Raw genomic sequence first — 15,324 nt, 5'->3', positions numbered from 1 at the left:
AGACAAGATGAACAGGACCAAACTTCCAAATTCGCGAGCGGATAGGAAACGTTCCGCAGTTTCCTATAGGCGTTGATGTCGCTGTAGCTGAGGTAGGAACTACCAATAGGCTAGGCTTTCAACTTTTGATGTACCAGATTTATGTATATTTATCAATTGTAATAATGGAAAAGAAATGTAAATTTATTCAGAAACCCTTTTAAGGTGTATTGGCATATAATTGTGGAATAAAATGACTTGTGATTATTTTTTGGATATTCATCTCTGAGACTATAACTTGTGGTGTGTGTGTTTATGGTGGGGTCACAGTACAGAATAGTTGATTATTTATTAAGATTGGGTGTTATTAAGGGAAATGGAACTCGTGACAACCCGGATCCCCGACCCCAGATTTGGGGGTGTTACACATTATAATTTTATAACTTTTAGTCTTCCAACAAATCTTTATAAAGCGTAATTATTTTTCTGTTAGTCTGTCGATCTTGATGCCATTGATCATACTCCAGGCTTTGCAAAATCAGTTACCAAAAAAATTAAAAAGGTAAGATATATTTATGCATTGTATTTTGTTTTTTTGCATTAAATCACTTATAGTCCGTTCATTAATTATCCTCATAAGTTGTAAGATAAGTTGTTTTTCTACGTTAAATTTAAAGGATTACATATTGGTTTTGGTTCTTGATGGAAGTCTGAGTTACATTACAATTTGACATGAATTGATTGGTATAAATATATTAATAAGTACCTATATTCTATAAGTTTTTTCTGTTGTTTTGGTCATATTCTAAGAATTTTTAATTTGATAAAATTTGCAGGAGAGGTAATACAGCAGTTTATCACTCAATTATTTTGCTTGATGTTATGTACGAAAGCTGGATTGGATTGGTGTTTAACATTTCTGAATTTCGTTTTAAATAATGACCATTATCAAGTTGTGATCATCATATTCTATCTTTCATAACTTTATTTTCTGAAATTGATGCAAATGAAATTTGCAGATTGGACAAGTTGTACGTACTATGATCCAGTTTCTTTCAATTTCCAGAATTTCTATAATAATTTCCTTCAATACTTTATATCATTATTAAGGATTGCTTCATATATTTATCTATGTAATTCGATACTTAGATTCTTGTTTTTAGTTTTCTTTAATTCTATCCGTTGTACAAATAATAAAACTTAAGATATAAAAGATTGACCAATTATTTATACTCCACAAGTACTCAATCAAACTTTTCGATGATAACATTTTAACGCTATAGTTTCTCGAGAGTTATGAATAAATGTTTTATTTACTACATGAACTCAATAGAAATTTAATTTGAATGGTATGGAAGACAATAAAATTTAGATGCATAATCCAAATTTAAACCAATAAAATCCATAAGATTAATACATCATCTTTCATACATAAAGTACTCGATCACATTCATCTACTTTCCAATTTAATAGAGATTAAACACACTATTCGATAACTATATTGAATATTAAGTCTTCTTGATGAAAAGTAAAAACCAAGGTATCGTCTTTTTCCAGCTTATTATCTGTTGTAAATTGTTTCCATCCAGCAGAGAATCGAGGCAATCCAGTGGAACACACTACCTTAACATTCCATGTTAGAACCCCCTCCTCAAGGTTACATTTTCACCATTTATCCATCTCCTACCATTTGGCTGTATAGCTGTTGGGATGTACTGCAAAAAATATCATTTTTGAATTAATTAGTCACAACACAAGTGAACTTTATATTGTATTTGTGAAAAAATTATAGGTGAATTGAAGGATTAGTGTAACAATACCGCTCCATGACATGTGTTGTTCACATTTGAAGTTGTCAGCGTTGCGGTGAACTGCATCGCCATTACTTGATCATTTTCCTCATCAATTACACCCTCTTCTACAACATCTTCTGCTGCTCCTTCAATATCCATATAAAAGATTTCTTCTTCTTCTTGTATTCCTGCTTCAGGAATTTCTGCAGCATCATCAGCCTCTTCTTTAATATTCATGTCAACAATCTGTTCTATTTTCGCAATTCCACCTTCAAGCTCTTCATTAACATCTGTAGACAATTAAGAAAATGTATTAAGATGAATATTTTCATAAATAACTTCTCCATTATTAGCGAATGGGTGCATTGCTTTAATAAGTCTTAACATTTTAACAAGAATATTATATGACTAATATTTGGTATCCTAATTACCAGACAAATTAAATGATATGCAGTAGTTAAAGTATTACCATTTCTTGATGAACATCTGACAGGTAATTTTTTAATTTTTGAACTATCAGAAATGACAGTGTCAAACTTCCCAGATCCTTTGTAGGTAAGCAATATAAAATCCTTCCTCTCGAACATTTTGTCATTGACTAGCTCCAGTAGATCAGAAATCTTCCCAGTAGATTCAGAGTACTGACAATTGTATATCATTCCATTCTTTAACATCAACTGTACTTTGACAGGTATTAACTGTCCAAAAGAGGTGTGAAACTTTTCTGGTATGGTCTGTCACAAGCATCTACTCAGAATATGGTTGATCTATCAAATCATTCTGAAACTCCCGGCTCTGTTCACTCCACTTTGAACAAAATAAAAATGGTATGATGCCTGTTTTTTATAATGTTTTATTTTTCATAGTTTATAATGGAGTTTTCTAAAATATGCTACAATTTTTTATAAACAGGAAAAGTGAAAGAGGATGATGAAATCTTCGTCGGATTTGTCAACATTGCAGAATTTGTTTGAATTAGATGGAACTATCTTTAGTTCGTAATAAGTTCTATTTGCTTTCCCTTTAAGAAGATTGCTTTGATTTGCTTCTCAAACTTAATTCCTTTAAATATTATCATAATTTCGTATTTTGTTTCAGATTTTTTGAGTAATGGAAGTTTTTCGTCAAGATTTCAAGATTTAATAATCCATTTATTTGGTCTTTGTTTTACACTGCATATTTTTTGGTAATAGAGTAAAATCTGCAACAACTGTCTTTGCTAACAAATAAATCGCTATAAGTTAACAAATATTAAGAATATTTTAATATTGTCATATTTTTCTAATCTCCGTATATCACAAATAAAGAAGTGTACAAAAGCTAAGAATCTGTTTTATACTTATATAGTGTTTGTGTAAAATAGTAGTTTCTCTTACCATTATTATGTAAGAGTTCAAAAGTTTGGTCATGTATCCACACGCTCTATTGATCTTTATTTTACCGTTTCTTCTACATGTATAGTTATATAGTGTTTGTGTAAAATAGTAGTATTATGGTAATCTATGTCAATCATAGAAAAATTGGTGTAAAAAAAGTGAGAATGACATATCTCTTTAACTCTATGATGTCCATACTTTAAGGTCAATACGATAGACAAGTGATATTATTTTTATATTTTACATAGAGCTTATGACTTTATATTTTTTGGTAGTTAATCAGGAAATTGTAAACATACGATAAAATAATAGAATTTCTAACTACTCTACAAAAATATAACAACTTAAAGCCAGTAATTAAATTCCAACAAAACGTTCCCGAATCAATAAAGTATTTACACAACCATAGTAAAGTAACATGTTAGAAAAATATGATGAGAACGAGAAGCAGTAGTCTGAGACATTAACAGAACCGAAAAAACATAGTCTTAAAGCTACTTATATGGGAAAAACATCTCAAGGCCTGTGTGGGAAAATCACCAGAAAAACTACATCCTGATCTTCTTCCAACAATTGAAATACAATTGTTTCATGTAATGAGATTTCATTGTCTCTAACAAACTGATTCCAACCACTTGAAAACCTAAACATCTTCCCCGATTTGACAACACCGACATACCAACTCCCGGCAGCAGTTCTCAAATTTACCATGTCACCAGCTATCCATTGTCCATTTGGTGATTCAATGTAGCTCGGGATATACTACAATACAAATGTAAAAAATAAGTACAAGTTAAAGTATTATAAAAAACAGGGCAACTGTGTTATAAAATTTTATAAAATATTTCGTACCACTCCATGAGATGTGTTATCCATATTGGATGATATCATGACATGGGTAAAAGTCATGTTCTCATTGTTTTGAACATCAACTTCCAGGTTAACAGGAAGTTGAACAGGTTCATCAGTAATCTCTATCTCTGACTCTGTAGTATAAATAACATTAAATTAAAAAAAAAACGAATATGTAAGTTTAAAATTAATTACATGCTTTGTTTAGTAGATATAACCTGAACTTTCAGAATCTTGGTCAAGCATCATTGCTTCCACATTTGAATTATCAAATATCATAACAAAAAAGTTTTCTTCATCAAAGTAGGTAAACAAAACTTTGTCAGTCTCGCTCAAACCATATTCTCGCACAAGATCTTCAAAGCCATACATCTTTCTCTCAGTTTTGGAACACGTTCCTTCATATCGACTTCCATTTCTCATGTAGAACTGGACTTTAGGTGGTAGCAGCTTCCCAAATGCTCTCCAGAAATGTGCAGGAATTGGCTATCAAAGATCAAAGATTAATAAAGTACCAGCTTTTACATTTTAATAATAAATGGATAAATTACTAAAGTGCCCAGAATTATAGGCTCTGTACAAGTGGATATGGCCGTTAACACTGTAATCTACTTTTTTTAACCTAAATATCAGAAACATAAAATAACTGACTTCGACAGAAAATAGTGTTCTTACAATTTCTCCATTTTGAAATGCAGGATTGTTAAGAAACACCAGGAACTTCCATCCTATACCAGTCATTAAATCTGAAAAAACATATCATTCATAAGAAACTTTATTTTTATCATAGTAGTCCAACAAGATTTTTATGAAGTTTGTGTATAGTACCTTGATTATAGAAAGTGCCGCGTGGAATTGTCCTATTCTTGAAGTATATAACCTCGCAGAGGTCATCCTTTAAACAATTCACAAAGAATTTCCCGTTGCCCTTATAAGAGTAAATCAAAGTGGAACCGAACAAACCTCGACAATCAGTGTTGAACTCTTTCATGTGACAGAGAGACTGTTTAGACTTCTTGAAATTCACATAGGTTTCATGTCCATTAGCAAGTACAAGAATTACTTTACTAGGAATAGATTCTCGAAGACTATTGACAAAGTTATCAGGTAGTTTCTGGAAATTGACAAATTTGTTTTCACATTAGTACTTTTAAATCATATAATATCATTAAACTCTTCAGGCATGCAATAAGATCAAATGATAGTAGAATGCACATTAGCATTATATTAGTAAAATATACCATTTCACGAAGGTCTTTGTCATCACGTGGGAGAGTTACAAAGAACGATGGATTTTTCTCGCTAAAGTACCTAAGCTGATGTAATGTTGGATAAAGAGCACACATAATATGTAGAGTTAAAAATGATGAATATACTATAGTACATTACAAGGATTGATAGTGAATTTTAGTTTACCATCTCTGAATCTTTCAAGGTTTGCATGTTTGCACTACGGAAATCAGTATTTCCACTCATATATGCAATATAAACAGGAAATATAGCTCATATGAAATGACAATGACTTTATATCGGAGCCTCTGTAACACTATCATCTCCTAATTCATCTAAAAAGTAGCAAGACTGTTCCGATGTTTATTTTCCAGAAAAATTGTACTAAATCAACTGTCAATTAAGTAGCAAGAATGAGGAACACATTCGAATCATTATACCCATTGCAACAAACTAAACTTTGGAAATCCGTCTATGATATCACGACTGAAAAAACAGAGTAGAACAACAAGTATTCACTATTACGAAAGACCACTGTATTCACCATTACTAAATTATCGAAATTCTACACCGAGTATAACAACAAGTACTGTATAATTATAGCAGAGTATCGCATATCAAATGACTTGGTCATGACTTTAAACAAAATAAAAAACTACAATTGTGAATTCATATATCGAATTCTACATACCTCGATGTTTACTACTGCTAAAATTAAACATCAATTTTCTCTGCTTCTCACATTGTGCGGAGACTACTAAAAAAAACGATAAATTGGGCACCAAGTATGACAGATAATGTACAATTGAGGAAGAGTATCCCATATCAAATTCCTTACCATGATTTTAAACAGAAGGAAAAATTACAATTGTGAATGCATATATCAAATAGAACATACCTACATGTTTACTACTCATAAAATAAAACATCAATTTGCTCTGCTTCTCAAATTATTCAGATACTACTATTCATAACCCGATCGGATTAAGTCTTTACACGCATCAATTAAGATCAATACAACTTGAATTACATTCTCAATGATCATACAGATCAGACCAGATAAGTTAGATAAACTACTTTAACAACCGATTGGGACAAATTGAAGTATACAACCGAACTTCAAATTAAAGAAACAGTAACAGAGGATTGAGGAATTAATACGGCAGTGTAGATTATCTGAGGATTGAGCTTGGCATGAGGATTGATAGACCTTCTACGCCGGGAATTTGAGAAGGAATCGAGAGAAACGGTCGGTCCTATATCTACATGCAACCCCTTTTGTACACTAGACAGAAGTAATAAATTCAACTACTTTTGACATATATCATTTTTATGAACAAATAAATAATTTTTTATAGTATCACTAAATAATTTAAAAATAATTTAATTTAATTACGTAATAAATCAAATGAGATATGTTGAAAATATTTGAATTTTACATAATTATAAGAATAAATTTAAAATTATATGAGTTGTGAACGGAATGTTGTGTTAGCGGAGAAAAAAATATTGATTAAAAATTTTGTAATAAAAATATATTACATAATTTAAGAAAATTTTAAAAAATAAGCCTTTGGCATTTTTTATAAGCAAGACTCTGACATTTTTTAGAATACAATGAAAATTATATGAGCTGTGGACGAATTTAAGTGTTTGCGGGAAAAAAAATCTATTCTATGAATCAATAATTTTTTTATTGTATCACTAAAAAATTTAAAACTAATTTAATTTAATTACGTAATAAATCAAATGAGATATGTTTAAAATATTTGAATTTTGCATAATTCTTAGAATAAATTTCAAGTTATATGAGTTGTGGACGGAATGTTGTATTAGCGAAGAAAAAAATAGTGATTACTAATTTTATAATTATAATATATTACATCATTTTTAAAAGTTAAGATTTTAGCATTTTTTTAAGTAAGACTTTGGCATTTTTTATAATATAGTTAAAATTATATGAGTTGTGGACGAATTTTTGTGTTAGCGGAAAAAAAAATATTTACTGGATTTTTTTAAAAGGTATTTAATTAAAAAAATATTTACTCAGTTTTGTTGTACAAATTATTAAAATATTGACTACTAAAAACGTAAAAGAGAAATGTTAAAATATGAGTTAAAAGACTTTTAATTGGTTAAAATGCGAGAGAAAGAAAATTAAAATAAAATACTGATATTTAACGTTAAACTATAATATCAATTTTATATTTCAAAATAAACGGGACCTAAATAACTGTAATAAATAAATTAAATAAAACTAGAAGATAACCGTTTATGTTATAAAAATTACAAATTTCCAGAAAAAAATTCAAAATTGAAGAAATTTGGAGCGTGCGTAGCGCGGCCAAAAAGTCCCTAGTAATATAAGTAGAGGTTAATTTTATAAATACATGGGGATATTCATTTATTACAAAAATATCATATATGAAATAGTATTATAATCATAGTTAAGATACCCATCATCAACTTCAGGCCCAGTTTACTAAAAGAGAAATGTTAAGAATTTGACTCACATGTATACTAATTTTGTTATCTGAGCCTAATTATATTATTTTTTAAACTAAAGTATTAAAATTGTTGGTTGGTCCGTGGGGTATATGGGTATGTGGGGTGAGCGGGGGGACACCTGGGATGACAGAGTTGTGATCACAGGTGACATAAAAGGTTAAAAAAAATATTATACACATAATCTCAAATAAATGACAACATATAAAGATGAATGCACATAAAAAATTTACTACTCCTTCTGTCTTTTTCATTTCTTTACACTTTTCTTTTTTGGATGTCCCATTCATTTTTTCACATTTCAAAACTTACCAAAAATAGTCAATGAGTCCCCTTATTTCCCCACATTTTCTTCCTTTTCACACTACTTTTATCCCACTATCTCTCTTTTATACATTAAAAATGAATGAGCCCCGCCACTTCACCCACTTTTCTTTCTCTTTTTCACTACTTTATACATATTTCTCAATCTTCGTGTCCAATTCTTTTGATAACAAATCAAAAGTACGGAGGGAGTACTTTAATATAATATATTAGGTATAATTTTAAGTTTTCGATGTGTTGGTAAACTTAAATTTATAAATGTTATAAATCTATTATCTATTATCTATACAGAGTAATACAACGGCTCAACGAACAAATTTATTCATAATTACTCTAATTAATATTCATAAAATATTATATTCAACCATTAGTACACATTCTTTATTACGTATTTAATACTTATATGTATTATAACATACTTTCATTAATATTTAATAAATATTCTCCAAATATTAATAGTACTTATATAATATTTATTTCACATTAACTTCCTATAATTAACACCATTAACATGCATGTTTATTTCTAAGTCATTATTATATTTAATCATAAATACATATATTTAGTGAAAATTATTTAGATTAAATTAATATTTATTTTATCTCATCATTAATTAATAAAAATCTAATAATTATTTATATAGTGATTAAAAAATACATGCATGCATACATATATTACATACACACTTATACATACATAACTACCTGCATACATATATGTATACATGTATATGTACATGTGCATATATAATAATATTTTAGGTAATGATTATTTTTTGTGATTTACAATAAAATTATACAAATCTTTAACATAATTTTAAATTATGAAGTCAAGTTTATACATTATTAATCTATCTATTATATATATAATACAACAACAGGGGGTTTGATAAGCAATTTAATTAATATGTCAATTATAACCCTACATTAATATACATTAATATCTATATTACATTTATTTCACTCTCATTCATTTATTAAAAATTATTAATTATTTTCTATTTAATATGTGGATACATACATTAATATAGATATACATGCATGCACACATATAATAAATATATACATATATAATACATATATATATATATATACATACATATATACATTATATGCATACATACATACATACATACATACATACATACATATATATATATATACTGTAATAACCGGGAAAATTATGTGAGTATTATATGTTAAATAAATCAATATTATGTGTTTGTATGACTTTAAAATGTTCATTTTCCATGATATGACATGCAGTAATTGTTAATTGTGTTCCCGTGTGGACCAGAAAGCTTTTTGATCGATTAATATGTGTTTAAACTGCAATTATATGAATCGATCTGTAATCGGGACACGTGTTTATTTGCGTCTTTATCGAGGTATTCATTTTATCTCGTATTATGTGCGTTTGAATGTATTTTATGTGTTTTCAGGATTTTTTGTTAATTTAGGAATCATTTTGGTTTTTCAAAAATCAACAGACCGGGAACCCACCGGGACGTCAAAGCCAATAAAATTCATGTTTTTATTTTTATAGAAACATTTGTATTTCAAATACCCATTATTTTTGCATTTTTGAATTATTCGCATTATTGGGGAATTTTGATATAAATTTTATATTTTATTACTTTTAAAATTATTCCTGTTAGGTCCCAATATGTTTGTAAAAGGGGGGGTTGAATACAAACTATACCGTTTAATCGAATTTTAGTGCGGAATAAAAATTGAAACAAAATTCAAGTTAAATAAAACAATTATTAGACTTGAAAGGTGTTACAACAACGGTATCGATTACAAGGAATTAATATCAAATTAATTATCACAAATCTAGAATAAATTCGACATGAACTTTTTCTATTTTTGCAATAAAAAGAATCAAATGCTAAAAGCAATTTGAGATTAAGTTATAGGGATTTTGATCCGCTAGATAGTTACATAAGAACAAGAGAATGATTTTTAGTGGTTTGGATTTAACTTTAATAACTAGAAATTGATAATCTTGTTTCAGCAGTTGAGAGATAAAATATTTCTTCTGCGGCTGCTGTTCTTGAATTGGTTGAAGTGTTTAAGTCTTCTGCTGCTTCTGTCTTTTATATTTCAATCAACAGAATCCACTTGAACTAGCATGACTATCTGAGAATTGACATACTTTCGGTGAGACAATCCGTTGAGTTAGCAAGACAATCTGTTGAACCACCATGACTTTCGGTGAGACAATTGAATGAACTAGCAAGACTATCAAAATGAACTGGCAAGACAATCCTCCTTCCAGTAGAACTTTCGGTGAGACAATCAGGAATGGCCTGGCATGACAATCCGTATGACAATCCAGATTGTCATGCCAGTTCAATCTCAATTGTCTTACTGAATTAAAACTGATATAAATTCAATTATAATTCAGAAAATTCTTAATATTAATTCAGAATTAATTAATCAATTAATTCAATTAATAAATAAATTAATCTTTGCAGATTTAATTTATTTTCTTAATTAAATTATATGACTTAATTAATTAATAGAGAATTAATACTACTTTTGAACATCAACCATTCTTCTGAAAATCTTCTGAAAATCACTGTCAATTATGAATCATTTCCACCACTTCAATGTTGACACTCGATGTACTGTCTGGTTCATGAGTGACTAACTTTCGTGACGTTTCTTCATGTCTTGACTTTGATAACTTGATTTTCTTCAGATTAAATCCCTGTAATTATCTGATACCCTGACAAGATCTCTGTCACTTGATTAAATCCACAATCTTGATTTATATCACTGAGGCTTGATCAATTTCTTGAACTTCTTCCAGTGAAGTAATTCCTCAAGTCCGTAGATGAACCTTGTTTCTGAATCCTTTGACAGATGTTACTTTGTGTGATCTCTTTGATGGTAGATCCACTATTTACTTGTTACATTCTTATTTGAGTTGAGTTAAATCCTCGAATAAACAAATAGGCTATGACATATGCCTTTCAATCTCCCCCTATTTGTTTGTTAGACAATAACAATAAATACCTAGAGGATAACTCAACTAACAAATAAGAAAAAGATATAAACAAAAATGCAAAGTAAATAGCAGAAAAGTTCTGGATAACATTTAACATTTTCCAGATTCCAAATAGATGTTCCTCTAGACTGAACATATCTTCAAGTAGTTTCATCTTCTTTTGTACAACCACATTTCCTGATGAGAATCGCATATCTCTCTTGCTTCTCCCCCTATGAGAATCAACTGCTTAAAGGAGATCACCTTGTGTTTACCACGTCTCCCGTACAATAGGATCCGTAGTTACAAACAACAATGGTGTGGTATAGTGTACATATGTTTTACCTTTTTCTTTTTCTTTCCTCACTGCTATTTCTCCCCCTTAGTTGAGGAATCCTCCAAACTATTACTTAAGCTTTTATCTCCCCCTTACAGAAGGAATGTATGCCGTTGTCCGAAGGAGTTCTCATATTTCACTTGGTTGGAAAAGAAATAACAAGTAATTTCTCTTTCTTCCTTACTGTGAGTGTGTGATTCTGTTTTAATGTACCTCACATGTGTTTCACTCTTCTGTCCACTCGTGTTTACGCTCATTCTCACAAGTGTATCACTCCTCTCATAGCTCCAAAATTCAGCTGTACCTGCAAGGAAAATCACCTTAGCCATCCTTAAGGAGGTCACAGGTGGTGCAATGGGAGTTCGCAAATCCCCATCCTTGTTAAACTCGTCAAGTGAATCTGAGTCATAATCTACAAGTTTCTAGTTTCCCTTTTAGGGTTCCAGATTTGAATTCTGGGAAGGTAAACGATGATCCAACGAATTTAGCATAAGGATCAAAGTTCCCTTCTAATGTCTGTGAAGACATTTCCTTGTGACTCAACAGGTAATATCTAAATCATTGTCAACAAGTTGCCGATCTGCGCCTATGTCAGATCCACTATCCGCAGATGCATCCAGGGGATTTAAGCCTGGGGAGGTAGACACTGACCACTGACATATGGCTTTTGGATCAGTATCCTCTCCTAACACCTGTAAAGGCAATTGGTCCATTAAAGAACCTTGAACAATCGAATCTGACCTTAAAATGGTCGAAACTTTTGTTTCCATCACTCATCCATTGTTTGTGTAACCTTTCCTTGTGCATCAAGAATTGTTTATGTTTGAGGTGGTGACACTACAACGGATACCCTGGCCGATAGGTAAATTTCAATAGACGTACCCTGTTGAGAGGATGAATCTAGTAACTGTTTTTGTGCCTTTTCAGCCATTACATCTTTTTGAGAAGATGTATGGGAGCTAGCAGTTGTCTCGGTTTAAATACTACTCATTTTTGTAGGAGACAGAGCTGTTGGGTTGACTTCAGAACCTTCCTTATGTGGTGCACTAAGGCACTATCTCCCTCACGCTCATTCATACTTCATTTTAGTGGTAAGAGAGTGTTGGTTGGTTCTGTTTCTGTGTTTGTCTTTACAGTCTGGGATAGATGTTATGGGGTTTCAACCTCATGACTGTCAATGAAAGAAAGCCATTGGAGACTGAACCCGTATCACAGAACATATGGCAATATAGAGATAAAATGTACTTAAGATCGATAATGAATGAAAATTATACATTAAATCTTTTGAGAGAAATGATGTACAATAGTGATTTCAAAAGATTTTAAATGAAATAAGAAATCACTAATGTTGAAAGAAGTTTAAGTTCAATGATAACATTACCAGCTTGCAAACAGCCATATCCCTCAGTTAAACCTTTGATGTTATCTCCAAAGGTAACCACTGGGCCAGCTTTCTCAACCACATTTGATAGCAGGGCTCTATCTCCGGTCATATGTCTTGACGATCCACTGTCAAGAATCCACACTACCGGTTCCACCTATTTAATGCCCTGCAACACAAATGGATTAAACCTTCTTCGGAACCCAAACTTGGTTGGGTCCGGCATACTTGTAGATTTGACCTTTGTCAGGAAAAACAACATTCTTAACTTTAATGTTCTCAACTTTCTCAATGACCGGACATTTGACCTTGTAAACAGCCTTAACAAATTTCTGTTTAGGCTTAGGCACAAATGTCTCCTTTCTAGCCTTAGAAGGACTAGCAGTCTTAGACCTATCATGCTTCATATTATTCACATACTGACGAGGAGTAGTCTTATCACTAGAAACATGCTTACCATTAAAATAAGCATACATCAAATTAAAAGCACAAGACATACAATTAGAAACGCCACATACTTTATGAGAGGAATTAACAACAGGAAAATTATGCATGGAAGACATGGCATTTTTGTTATCCAACTCATGTGTGTCTGAGTTAGTCTCAGTTGCTTTCACAACTTTGACTGGAACTTTCGACACACTTGGTTTGGAAACAACCTTCTTATTAGCACGATCTTCAGCGCGTATTTCTTCTCGAATAATAAAGGAGGTCTCATCAAATGGTTCAACAATTGATCCTTTATAGAGGGGTTTATCAACACCCTTAAGCACATGCGGTACTTCCCTACCTTTAGCACAAACATGAGGAGGGGAGTTTATGCCTAATTCTCCAATAGCAGCATTGTAATCAAAACCTATTCCAGATGTTTGATTAACATCTTGCTTACTGTAGAACTCTTTAGCCTTCGAACAAGAATTAAAGTAAGCTTTAACCTTAGTCTCAAGACCGGTGATCTTGTCTTTGAGAATAGTTTGGAGTTGTCTATAACAGTTAACTCTATTCTCTAGAAAAGATACTTGTTCTTTTTAATTTGTCTTGATTAATGTGCACAAGTCTTAATTTATTGACCTCTTTCTCAAGGTCTTTGATCTGCTGACTTAACAGTTCATTATCACGACGAGCACAATCTAAGGAACCTCCTAGATGATAAACTAATTCAACATCAGTAAATTTTACCTCTTTTCTTGACGATGAAGTATTTCCATCAATTGCCATAAGAGCAAGATTCCCTTCTTCTTCATCTTCACTATCAGTATCATCCCAGCTTCTTCCCTTTGCCAGATAAGCCCTTTCAGAGTTACTCTTCTGATTTGAATCATAAGAGTTCTTCCTTACTTGCTTTGGCTTCCTGTATTCTGTGGCAAAGTGTCCCAACTCATTACAGTTATAGCATCTAATGGTGCTCCGATCAACCATCCCTATTTTGTATCCACTACTACTGGTGTTAGAGGATGAAGATCTACCTGTCTGGAATCTGTTGTAGTTGGACTTGTACTTGAACTTGGGATTTCTCTTGAATTTGACATTGGAGAATCTCTTGACAATCTGGGCCATTGACTCATCTTCCAATTGCTCCAGCTCTTCCAAGGAGTAAAAATCATCACTGGATTGATTTGTAGTAGGAGGATCATATTCTGCTACTAATACATTTTCCTCAGCCTTGGAATACTGTACCATTCTCTCTGACTGTTGAGATTGTTGTTGTTGTTGTTGACCTTCAGCTACTAAAGCAGTAGATGTGCTGATCACTCTATCTTTCCCGTAGACTTCCTTCTGCTGAATCTGCTCCAACTCATAGATTTTTAACACACCATAGAGTCTATCCAAAGAAATCTCACTCAGATTTCTAATTCTAGCTTCTCTTATGGCAGTGATTCTATGTTCAAGATGAGTTGGCAGTGTTAAAAGGAACTTTTTGTTGACCTCCCTGATTGAATAATATTTTCCATTTATGTTCAGGTTGTTGATCAATGCATTGTATCTCTCAAACACTTCAGTAATTCTTTCTCCTGGATTGGATTTAAAATGTTCATACTCAGAGGTTAGGATCTCTAACTTGTTCTCCCTAACTTCCTCTGTACCTTCATTAATCACCTCAATAGTTTCCCAGATGTGTTTGGAATTTTTACAGTTCATCACATGTCTGTTCATCAAGGAATCAAGGGAATCAACTAAAATTAATTGAAGGCTAGCATCCAAGGAGGCTTCTTCCTTTTCAGCAGGAGTAAAATCCTCAGGCTCTTTTGCATAGGTTCTAGCTTTGGTAATTACAACATCATTTTCTATAACCTCTGGTTCAATAACCATCGGAATTTTTGGACCCTTCTTTAACAAGTTCAGATATTTGGGATTTGCAACTTGTAAAAACAAGAGCATCTTCTTCTTCCACATAATATAATTTTTTTTATCAAATAGTGGAATTTTAACGGTTTCAACTTTTTGTGAAGTCATTATGAATTTTTGAATAAATAAAAATTCAAGGAGTGGAAGAATCACAAAAGTCTAGGATCTTGATTTGTTCGTTAATCAGAAGGCTCTGATACCAAATGA

The sequence above is a fragment of the Apium graveolens genome, chromosome 10 (assembly GCF_009905375.1).
Source record: "Apium graveolens cultivar Ventura chromosome 10, ASM990537v1, whole genome shotgun sequence".
Taxonomy (NCBI): Eukaryota; Viridiplantae; Streptophyta; class Magnoliopsida; order Apiales; family Apiaceae; genus Apium; species Apium graveolens.
This window is presented reverse-complemented; position numbering follows the sequence as displayed.